General features: G+C 35.4%; 1 protein-coding gene across 1 annotated transcript in view; it reads right to left on the bottom strand.

Annotated features, from left to right (window-relative positions):
- The window catches only part of NCKAP5 (NCK associated protein 5), a 962,745-nt gene that overhangs the window by 375,291 nt on the left and 574,934 nt on the right, over positions 1 to 12,520 (bottom strand).

The raw sequence follows: 12,520 nt of genomic DNA, 5'->3' as shown, positions 1-12,520 counted from the left end.
ACTAACAGGCACTTTTAAAATAGAGTTTTGTTTTTTAAGAATCCCAACATTCTACTCATTCCAGATCATTAGGTTCTGAATTATGGCACATTAAGTGTCATTTTTAATTCACTGGTGAATATTTATTGAGCAACTGTGAGCCAGGATTGTTCTACAAAATGGGATACAATGCCAACTAAATAATGTCCATGCCCACAAGCAGTTCATGGTTGAAAACATTCTAACAGTCAGCCAGTAGAGCAACTGATGGTAGTTCAAATGCAAATTTTTGCTTGTGAAAAAAATCAAATATGCTTAAAAAATTAAACTATCAAGTCATGTTCAAGAACGATTAGGTCTACAGCGTTTTAAGAATCATTATAAAACTGACAGAAGCTTCCAAATACTTACTTAACACCCCAGTTAGGTCTTCCAATTCTAATATGCAGTTAGCACATGACATATCCATCTCACTGATCATAATGGGAAAAAAAAACTGAATAGAACACATACAGCATGTACTTGAGAACTCTGAAAAGTTAAGAAAGAGCAGGGTGATTGGGAAGGATCAGAACTCAAAGGATGACTAGTAAGGCAATGAATTTCTTGTTTCATTTTTCATTCCAGATTTTCTGACCTAGACTTGAGGACAGCCCAAATTCTCAAACTGTAGAGCAAGCATGAGCTGAAAAATATCCAAGAGAAACCATCACTTTATGCCCAGAAGACCAAGAAGGGGGGTATGAGTCAGCAAGTATGTATATAAAAATCCCTCCCCTCTCTTCCTCTTCTTTCCTATTCCCATCCTCTTTCTCTCCTCTTGATTTCCCAGCCACATACTAAGTAGAGTGCTGATGAGGAAGATACACTTCTGCCAGAGAATCAAGCATTCACAAACTTAAGACTCTGTGAGAAAATCTCTGTGCCCCCTCTGAAAATGGGGTCTTCATGATTGGAAGAGTGTAAAGAGATTCCCTATTTTTTTTTTCTTTCTATTTTGTAACAAAGGTTGAGCCATTTGTGGAAAGCATGCAACAGTTCAGGTAGGTTAAAATCCAGCTTTGTGGTCAGAACCAGGGAAAGGGACACCTGAGAACTAGTAAGTATTGGGAAAATCATTGGGAAGAAGGTGAAGAAAATGTATCCCTATTATCCCCAGTGAAAAGTCCTTGACTCACTCCCAAGATACACATAATTGAAATTGTCCTGAAGCCAGATATCAGGCAAGATCTTTGACAAACCAGAATATAAATTACTTCCCCAAGTCCTACTACCCAAGTACCAGAATGCCAACCTGGCACTTGTTCTGAAAGAACTACAAAGGCTCTGAAAGCTGCTAGTACCACAGCAGGAGGAAAGAGAGGACTCATGTTAGTCTAGTCAAGTTAACTGCTTACTAAAACAAAAAGAGTCAAAATTTATCAAATAATTTTATAGAACACAAAGTCTTATAATGTACTAATCAAAATGCCCAATATAATCCAAAATTATTCAGAATACAAAAATGAGAAAAATTTAACTCTCAAGGGAAGAAAAATGAATACAAAATATTCCTAAAATGATACTGTTAAAATTATCAGCCAAAGAATTTAAAACACCTCTTATAATCATGCTCCACAAAATAAGGTCACTTTTTTCTTATATATTTTTTTAAATTTTAAAGAAAAGCACTCTTGAGATGAATGAAAAGCTAGAATTTTCAGTGAAGAAAAAATTATATAATGACCCAAAGAGAAATTTTAGAAATTAAAGATATGATAAATTAAAATTAAAATTCACTGACAGGTTTAACAGCAGAATAAAGATGGCAGAAGGAGGAATCTGAGAACTTGAAGATACATTAATAGAATCTATTTTCATTAAACAACAAAGACAAAAATAAGATACAGAGACCAATGGAATAATATGCAAATGTCTAACATTTATATTGAACATTGAACTTGAATGTCTAATATTGAAGTCATGGGAAAAAGGAGAACAAAAATGGGGGAGAAACAAATATTTGAAGAAATAATGGTTGAGCTCCCACAAAAATGAAAAAATCCAGAATACACCAGCTGTCTCTACACCTTAAAGAACTGGAGAAGCAACAACAAATTAAGCCAACTCCACACACAAGAAGGGAAATAATCAAGATTAGAGCGGAGATCAATAAGATAGAAACTAGAGATACAGTAGAACATATCAATGAAACTAGAAGCTGGTTTTTTTTAAAAAATCAATAAGATCGATAAACCATTGGCCACACTAATCCAAAAGAAAGAGAGAAGGCTCAAATTAATAAAATTATGAATAAAAAGGGAGAGATCACAACTAACACCAAGCAAATAGAATAATCAGAACTTATTATCAATAGTTATATGCCAATAAGTTAAGCAACCTAGATAAAATGGATGCATTCCTGGAAAAATATAAACTCCCAAAATTGAACCAGGAAGAAATTGACAACCTGAATAGACTGATATCTAGTAACGAGATTGAAGCAGTGATTAAAAACTTCCCAAAAGGAGGGTATGTGCTTTTGGGTAAATTGGAAGGGGAGGTGAACCATGAGAGACTATGGACTCTGAAAAACAATCTGAGGGGTTTGAAGTGGCTGGGGGGTGGGAGGTTGGGGTACCAGGTGGTGGGTATTATAGAGGGCACAGCTTGCATGGAGCACTGGGTGTGGTGAAAAAAATAATGAATACTGTTTTTCTGAAAATAAATAAATTGGAAAAAAAAATTCCCAAAAAACAAGAGCCCAGGACCTGATGGATTCCCTGGGGAATTCTACCAAACTTTCAAAGAAGAAACAACACCTATTCTCCTGAAGTTCTTTCAAAAAAAGAAACAGAAGGAAAACTTCCAGACTCTTTTTATGAAGCCAGAATTACCCTGATCCCCAAACCAGGCAAAGACCCCACCAAAAAAAAGAATTTCAAACCAATATCACTGATGATATGGATGCTAAGATTCTTAACAAGATTCTAGCAAATAGGATCCAACAGCACATTAAAAAGATTATCCACCATGACCAGGTGGGATTCATCCCTGGGTTACAAGGATGGTTCAACATTCACAAATGAATCAATGTGATAGAACAAATCAATAAGAGAAGAGAGAAGAACCACATGGTCCTCTCAATTGATGCAGAAAAAGCATTTGACAAAATCCAGCATCCAGGGGCGCCTGGGTGGCTCAGTGGGTTAAGCCTCTGCCTTCCGCTCAGGTCATGATCTCAGGGTCCTGGGATCGAGTCCCGCATCGGGCTTTCTGCTCGGCAGGGAGCCTGCTTCGGCCTCTCTCTCTCGCTCTGCTGCCTCTCTGCCTACTTGTGATCTCTCTCTCTGCCAAATAAATAAAAAACAAATATTAAAAAAAAATCCAGTATCCATTCCTGATTAAAATGCTTCAAAGTATAGGGAGAGAGGGAACATTCCTGAACTTCATAAAATCTATTTATGAAAAACCCACAGCAAATATCATCCTCAATGGGAAAAAGCTCATAGCCTTCCCGTTCAGATCAGGAACACAACAAGGTTGCCCACTCTCACCACTCTTTTACAACATAGTATTAGAAATCCTAGCAACAGCAATCAGACAACAAGGAGAAATAAAGGTACCCAAACTGGCAATGAAGAAGTCGAACTCTCTCTCTTCGCGGATGACATGATACTTTATATAGAAAACCCAAAAGACTCCACCCCCAAACTACTAGAACTCATACAGCAATTCAGTAATGGGGCAGGATACAAAGTCAATGTACAGAAATTAGTTGCTTTCTTATACACTAACAATGAAAATACAGAAAGAGAAATTAGAGAATTGATTCCATTTACTATAGCACCAAGAACAATAAGATACCTGGGAATAAATCTAACCAAAGAGATAAAGGATCTGTACATGAGGAACTATAGAATGCTCATGAATGAAACTGAAGAAGACACAAAAAGATGGAAGACTATTCCATGCTCTTGGAACAGAAGAATAAACATTGTTAAAATGTCTATACTGCCTAGAGCAATCTATACTTTTAATGCCATTCCGATCAAAATTCCACCAGTATTTTTCAAAGAGCTGGAGCAAATAACCCTAAAATTTGTATGGAATCAGAAGAGACCCTGAATTGCTAAGGAAATGTTGAAAAAGAAAAACAAAACTGGGGGCATCACATTACCTGACTTCAAGCTTTACTACAAAGTGGTGATCACCAAGACAGCATGGTACTGGCACAAAAACAGACACATAGACCAGTGGAACAGAGTAGAGAGCCCAGATATGGACCCTTAACTCTATGGTCAAATAATCTTCGACAAAGCAGGAAAAAGTATACAGTGGAAAAAAGACAGTCTCTTCAATAAATGGTCCTGGGAAAATTGGACAGCTATATGTAGAAGAATGAAACTCCACCATTCTTTTACACCATACACAAAGATAAACTCAAAATGGATAAAAGACCTCAACATGAGACAGGAATCCATCAGAATCCTAGAGGAGAACATAGGCAGTAATCTCTTTGATATCAGCCACAGCAACTTCTTTCAAGATATGTCTCCAAAGGCAAAGGAAACAAAACCAAAAATGAACTTTTGGGACTTCATCAAAATCAAAAGCTTCTGCACAGCAAAGGAAACAGTCAACAAAACAAAGAGGCAACCCACGGAATGGGAGAAGATATTTGCAAATGACAGTACAGACAAAAGGCTGATATCCAGGATCTATAAAGAACTACTCAAACTCAACACACACAAAACAGATAATCATGTCAAAAAATGGGCAGAAGACATGAACAGACACTTCTCCAATGAAGACATATAAATGGCTATCAGACACATGAAAAAATGTTCATCATCACTAGCCCTCAGGGAGATTCCAATTAAAACCACAGTGAGATACCACCTTATACCAGTTAGAATGGCCAGAATTAGCAAGACAGGAAACAACATGTGTTGGAGAGGAAGTGGAGAAAGGGGAACCCTCTTACACTGTTGGTGCGAATGCAAGATGGTGCAGCCACTTTGGAAAACAGTGTGGAGATTCCTTAAGAAATTAAAAATAGAGCTTCCCTATGACCCTGCAATTGCACTACCGGGTATTTACCCCAAAGATATAGATGTAGTGAAAAGAAGGGCTATCTGTACCCCAATGTTTATAGCATCAATGGCCACGGTCACCAAACTGTGGAAAGAACCAAGATGTCCTTCAATGGATGAATGGATAAGGAAGATGTGGTCTATATACACTACAGAGTATTATGCCTCCATCAGAAAGGATGAATACCCAACTTTTGTAGCAACATGGATGGGACTGGAAGAGATTATGCTGAGTGAAATAAGTCAAGCAGAGAGAGTCAATTATCATATGGTTTCATTTATTTGTGGAGCATAACAAATAGCATGGAGGACAAGGGGAGATGGAGAGGAGAAGGGAGTTAAGGGAGATTGGAAGGGGGAGGTGAACCATGAGAGAGTATGGATTCTGTAAAACAATCTGAGGGTTTTGAAGGGGTGGGGAGTGGGAGGTTGGGGGAGCCAGGTGGTGGGTATTATGGAGGGCACATATGGCATGGAGCACTGGGTGTGGTACATAAACAATGAATTCTGTTATGCTGAAAAGAAATTTTAAAAAAAATTGAAGGTGTCCAAAAGACATCATCCCAAGAATTTTTCGAGGCTCAGTAAAGCAAAGTACATTAAAACAAGGTATGCCTCTGTGATAGTGAAAAAAATATATATATATAATATATATATAATGTATATATAGAAAAAAAGTATATATATTCCACCACATATGTGGAAAGAAACATCCTTGAAAGATATTAGCTTTTTGCCTTCATATTTGCTAATTATTCGAAACAAGTTAGAAGCACAGGCAAATCACTAAAGCTAATTACAGTGCAGTTGGTGACTTTAAAAACTTTTATTTAACAAAAGCATTGTAAGTCTTATCTTAGTGAGTAAAGAAGGTGTACATGGCGAATGTTAGAACAATCTGAATGCTTACAGGTAAGATATCTGTTTACTGGAATATTGCCTGTTAGACACATATCCTTGCCCAGCCTCAGTTCTGGATTTAAGAGACATCAGAAGGGGATGAGTGTGCTTTACTACTTTCTGCTTATAAGGTTTTCCTCTTAATAAATCCTCATTTATATTTTACTATGTGCCATTATTATTTTGCCTTAACCCATTATATGAAAATTAGTTTCAATAAAGCTAAAGATGCTAAAAAGAGAAAAAAAAGAAATAATGGCTGAGAACTTCTCAAATTTGGCACAAGAAATAAACTGGTAGGTTTAAGAAACTCAGTGGACAAAAAAACACTAAAAAATCAAGAATAAAGAAAAAATCTTGAAAGCAGTTAGAAGCAAACAACACATTATATATATGAATGATTCAAAAATCTGAACAAAATACAGATTTCTAACCTGAAACCATGGAGGTCAGAAGATAGTGGAATTGTATTTTAAAAGAGCATTAAGGAAGGCACGTGATGTGATGAGCACTGGGTGTTATATCCAACTGATGAATTATTGAGCTCTACATCTGAAAATGATGATGTACTATGTGTTGGCTAATCAAATTTAAATAAAATACAAATAGACTGCTTAAATAAAAGAACTGGAAGAAAATAATTCTGCCAACTTAGAATTCCTTATTTAAAGAAAATATCCTTCAGAAATGAAGGTAAAATAAAGGCATTCTCAGACAAAGAAAGATTCTCAGAAAAAGAAAGATTCTAAAAGAAGTTTTTCAGGAAGAAGGGAGATGGTGCCAGAAGGAAATCTGGGATTTTAAGAAAGAAGGAAGAGCAATGGAAATAATAAATACCTGGGTAAATATATTATTTTTCTCCTTTTAAGTTCTTTAAAATATGCATGACTATTGAAAGTGAAAAAATAAAACATTGTCTGTTGGGGTTTTCAGTTAAGGTACATGTAATACATGTAATTACTACATAAGGGGGGCAGGCAAAGAGACATATATTATTGAAGATTTCTATGTTCTACTTAGGAAGATAAAGTATTAAGTCTGAGTATACTATGAAAGATTAGGTGTGCATACTGTGATCCTTAGAGTTATCACTATAAAAATCTATACAGGAATATATTTAGAAAACAACAGATAAATTTTTAAAAATTCAAATAATCCAAAAGAAAGCATAGGAAACAAAGAGAGAGGAACAAAACAAAACAAAAAGATAGAAAACACACAAAACTAATAATAAAATGGAAGACTTAAAACACTGGAAGAACTAAATCCAAAACAATAATTATATTAAAATAACCACAATAATAGAAAGCAGATTATCAGATTGGATAGCAAAACAATATCCAATTTTACATTGTCTACATGAACTCACTTTAAGTAATAGTGATATGAAAGCTAAAAGTAAAATGATGGAAAAGTATATACCTATAAACATGAAGAAAAAGAAAGTGAGGCAAGGCTTAATATCAGGCAAGATAGATTTCTGACAAAGGAAAATTACCAGGTAAAGAAGAATATTACACGATGATATTAGTGTAAATTCACAAAGAAGAAATAACAATTCTCAATGTGTATATAACTAAAAAAAGAGCTTCAAAATGCATAAAACAAAAAGTGATAGAAAAGCAAAATATATAAAATCACAATTATAGTTGGAAACTGCAACACTTTCAATTGATAGGATAAGAAAACAGAAAATCACTAAGAAAAGATATGAACAACACTATCAACCAACTGGGCATATTTGGCATTTCCAGACCACTCTAACCAACAAAGGTAGAATATACATTTATTTCAAGTCCACATGGAATAGTCACCAGGACAGCACATCCTATTTGTCATAAAACAATCCTTAACAACTTCATTTTTTTTTTAAGATTTTATTTCTTTATTTGACAGAAAGAGAGATCACAAGTAGGCAGAGAGGTAGGCAGAGAGAGGTGGGGGGGAAGCAGGCTCCCTGCTGAAGCAAAGAGCCTGATGCAAGGCTCCATCCCAGGACCCTGGGACCATGACCTGAGCCAAAGGCAGAGGCTTAACCCACTGAACCACCCAGGCACCCCAATCCTTAACGGCTTTTAAAATAATCAAACTCATAAAAATATTTTCTAATAACAAAATCAAGTTAGAAATCAATAACAAAATATCTAAAAATTCCCAAATATTTGGATATTAAATAATATATTTTTAAGTAACCCATCAACAAATGTCTCAAGGAACGTAAGAAAATATATTATACTAAATAAAATGAAAACACAACATGTAAAAACTTATATGTAAAAGGGGCATCTGGGTGGCTCAGTAGGTTAAAGCCTCTTCCTTCGGCTCAGGTCATGATCCTAGGGTCCTGGGATCGAGTCCCAAATCAGGCTCTCTGCTTCAGCAGGGAGCCAGGTTCCCCCTCTCTGTCTCTGTCTGCCTCTCTGCCTACTTGTGCTCTTTATTTTTTATTTTTTATTTAAATAAATAAATTAAAACAAAATCTTTAAAAAATTAAAAAAACACAAAACTTATATAATGATCCAAATAGAAATTTTAGAAATTGCAAAAGCAATAAATTAAAATCAAATTTCACTATACAGGATTAAGAGCAGAATAGGGATGGCAGCAGAAGGAATCTGAGAACTTGAAAACAGATTAATAGAAACAATTTTAACTAAAAAACAAGGTCAAATATACAGAGACCAATGGAACAATATAAAATATCTAACATTCATATCATTGAACACTGATAGGTTGCTAGAGAAAAGTTTATAATATTATACACTCATATTAGAAAAGAATTTCCCAAATCAATCACCAAATTATCCACCATAATAAAGTAAAAAGAAAAGCAAATTGAACTTAAAGCAAGGTGAAAGAATTAAATAATACAGAACAGAGCATAAAATTGAAAACAAGAAAGCATAAGGAAAAACAAAGTAAGGTCAATAAAACTGATCAATCTTCTTGGTCTTGAAGTCCAAGATGAAAAAGAAAGAAGATACAATCTAACAATATAAGGAGCTAAGGAGTCAAAAGAGTGAATAGCCCTACAGATCTCAAATACATTAAAAAAATTATAAAGGAACACCATAAATAACTCTAGACCAAAAAACTCGACCACTTTGATGAAATAAACCAATTTCTTGAATGACACAAATTACCAAAATTCATTTCAGGAGAAATAGGCAACTTGTATAGATATCTCTATTAAAGAAATTGAATTTGTCATTAAAAACTTTCTAAAAAAGCAAACTCTTGGCTGAGATGAATAATACCAAACACGTAAGGAAGGAACACTTAATTTTTATACAATCTCTTCCAGAAAATTAAAAAAAAAATTTCCTGACTCATATATGAGGCCAGGGTTACTACTAGTATCCAAAACAAAGAAAATTATAAAGCAGCATGCTCTTGAACACAGATGTAAAATTTCTCAACAAAATCTTTGCAAATATATTCCAGCAATATGTAAAAAGGATAGTACTTCCCAATCAGTGGAGTTCATCAAAGGAATGTAAGACTGGTTTAACATTAAAAAATTTATCAAAGTAGGGGCACCTGGGTGGTTCAATGGGTTGAGTCTCTGCCTTCAGCTCAGGTCGTGATCTCAGGGTCCTGGGATCGAGCCCCACATCGGGCTGTCTGTTCAGCAGGGAGCCTGCTTCACCACCCCCCCCACGCCTGCCTCTCTGCCTACGTGTGGTCTCTCTCTCTCTCTGTGTCAAATAAATAAAATCTAAAAAGAAATTATCAAAATATTCACAGTGTTAACAAACTAAAAACACATGATCACCTCAAAAGATGCAAAAAAAAAAGACATTTGAAAAAAATTCAATATTCATCAATGATTGAAGTTCTCAGTAAATTATGAATAGAAGGAAACTTAAAAGAAATATATAGCTAATATCATACTTAGTGGTATAAAACTGACTGCTTCCTCTTAAGACTTAAAAACAAGAAAGACTGTTCTAACATTATCATTAAACATCATATTGGAAGTCTTTGCCAAAAAATTAGGCAAGGGAAAAAGAATCAAAAGGTATCCAAATTACCAAAAAAGAAATAAAACTGTCTCAGTTCAGACAACCTGATGATCTAGATATAAAATCCTAAAAGGGTGAGGGGGGTGCCTGGGTGGCTCAGTCAAGTTAAGCATCTGACTGTTCCTTTCAGCTCACGTCATGATCTTGTGGTTGCAGGACTGAGCACTGCATCAGGCTCTGTATCAGTGCAGTGTCTGCTTCAGATTCTTTCTCCCTCTCCTTCTCACTTGCTTTCTCTTTCAAATAAATAGATAAAATCTTAAACAAACAAGCAAACAGAAATCCTAGGTCTACCAAAAAAAAAAAAATCTTTAGGATTAGTAAGTACGAAGTTGAAGATACAAGATCAATCCACAAAAATCAGTTGTTTTTATATAGTAGCAATAAACAATTGGAAACTAACACTTAAAGAACAGTATCATTTAGAATAGCTAAAAAAAAAAAGAAATAGATATCAATAGGGTGATTCTAAGATTTATATGGAAAGGCAAAGGAATGAGAATAGGTAATTTTTTGAAAATGGTAACTTAGGGGGCACTTGGGTGGCTCAGTGGGTTAAGCCTCTGCCTTTGGCTCGGGTCATGATCTCAGGGTCCTGGGATTGAGCCCCATATCAGGCTCTCTGCTCAGTGAGGAGCCTGCGTCCCTCCCTCTCTCTCTGCCTGCTGCTCTGCCTACTTGTAATCTCTCTATCAAATAAATAAATAAATAATTTTTTTTAAAAAAAAAGAAAAGAAAATGGTAACTTTGGACAATTCAGGCTGCCTGAGTTTAAGAGTTACTCTAATGCTACAGTAAACAAGACACTGTGGTATTGGCAATGGGATAGACATGTAGATCAGTGAAAGAGAAAAGTATCCCCCCCTAAAAAAAAGGAAAAAGAAAAAGAAGAAACAATACAAAGAAATGACTACAGAAGAATAACATAAGGAAGCATTTTTCGGGGTTGAGAGAATTTTTTAATTTCCCAATTGTGGTATTTACACAATTTTGTGTATTTATTAATATTAATAAAACTCTATATAAAAAATAGATTCCATACATGTAATTAAAAAAAATCCACTTGGTGTTTTGTTTCCTTAACCTCTATATATTCTACATACTGTGTAATCCAAAGCATGGACTTTCTAAATAACATTTTTTTAATATGTGCTAAATGACATTTTTTAATAACCATATAATGATTAATCCTACATAATGGAAAAGAAAAAAATGTTGACTGTAAATTCAAATTTAATACTCTACTTACATAGTTATTGTTTCAATTAGGAAGTGTTCAGTAACAGACTCAAGTTAACAGTGGTTTACACAAATTATAGGATTATTTTGCACTCACCTAAAAGAAGACTAGGGGTGGACAGTCCTAAGTTCCCAGATCTACTCAGATGATAGTGCCTCAAGTTTGTACTACCTACTGGTCTGCTTTGTCATCCTTAGAGGGTAACTGCTTCTGCCCTGGAGGTCAGTCCATAGGATGACTGTAAGTTTTACAGCCATCAGATTGACAAAAAGGAAGCCGGAAGAGCAAAGGAAGGGGAGAAAGCAAAAGGGTAGCTGTCAGCTTAGTCAGCCACATTAAAGAGGATTCCTACAAGTTCCATGAACAAATTCCACCCTACATCCCACTGACTACCTCTTTCTGGAAAGGAGCCTGGGAAATGTAATTTTTAAATGCTGCACTCATGGTCATCCTCTGCAATACAGGTCTCATATAGAAGACTTTTAAAGAAGAAAGGGAAGAAAATCTTACATACGAGAAAGGGAAGAATATGTCCCAGGTAGACAAACAACAGTACGTATTTAAACAACTAGTCACAGAGGTGGTAATCGTGGTTTGGGAAATCTTATTTTAGAAAAACAGTTCAAGTCAGTGGATTTCAATGGGAAACAAAAACAGGAGCAGTGAATCCCAGTCACATATCTGTAAAGCTACAACCATACTTGTAATGCTTGGGAAAGGCAGTGTAACAGTTATTACCAACATAGTTGTTTGGACATACACTGACAGATGTTTCATTCCTCAAAATTATAGAATCATCCTACCTTAGGGTTTTAGGATTAACATGTGTGAGCTAAATCCAACTGGAATTAACCGTGGATGTTTTTACTCCTTCTTGTCGAACCAGAATAAGAAAAGCAGAGAGACATGTGTCTTTAGGCTGATCTTTCCTTCTCCATTCAAGGAATTTGCTTGCTGACCCTGTTCCAGAAGTGTGGATGCATGTGGTGATGAAAGGGCATGTCACAACTTCACACATTCCAGATGGTGACTCTTGAGAAAGAATTCTTTCTGGTAAAAGCTAGAAAAAGAAACTTCTCACTACTTACTGCTGCTAGCATTTTGTTTCCTGCCAACACAAAAACAAGCCCTGGGGATGGGACAAAATGTTTTCTCCAAATGTAATTGTGTCCTTGGAAATGCAGTGGTGTAGAAAACACAAGGGGAGGAGATACTGGAGGGAAGACAGCTCCGATGGAGGCTCAGCTTTGCCACTAACCAGTTATTAAAATTCACGCATGTTATGTCTTTTTTTTTTTTTT

This window comes from Neovison vison, chromosome 3 (assembly GCF_020171115.1).
Source record: "Neovison vison isolate M4711 chromosome 3, ASM_NN_V1, whole genome shotgun sequence".
Classification (NCBI taxonomy): Eukaryota; Metazoa; Chordata; class Mammalia; order Carnivora; family Mustelidae; genus Neogale; species Neogale vison.
Note: the sequence above shows the minus strand (reverse complement) of the source record. Positions and strands in the feature narration are given on the sequence as shown.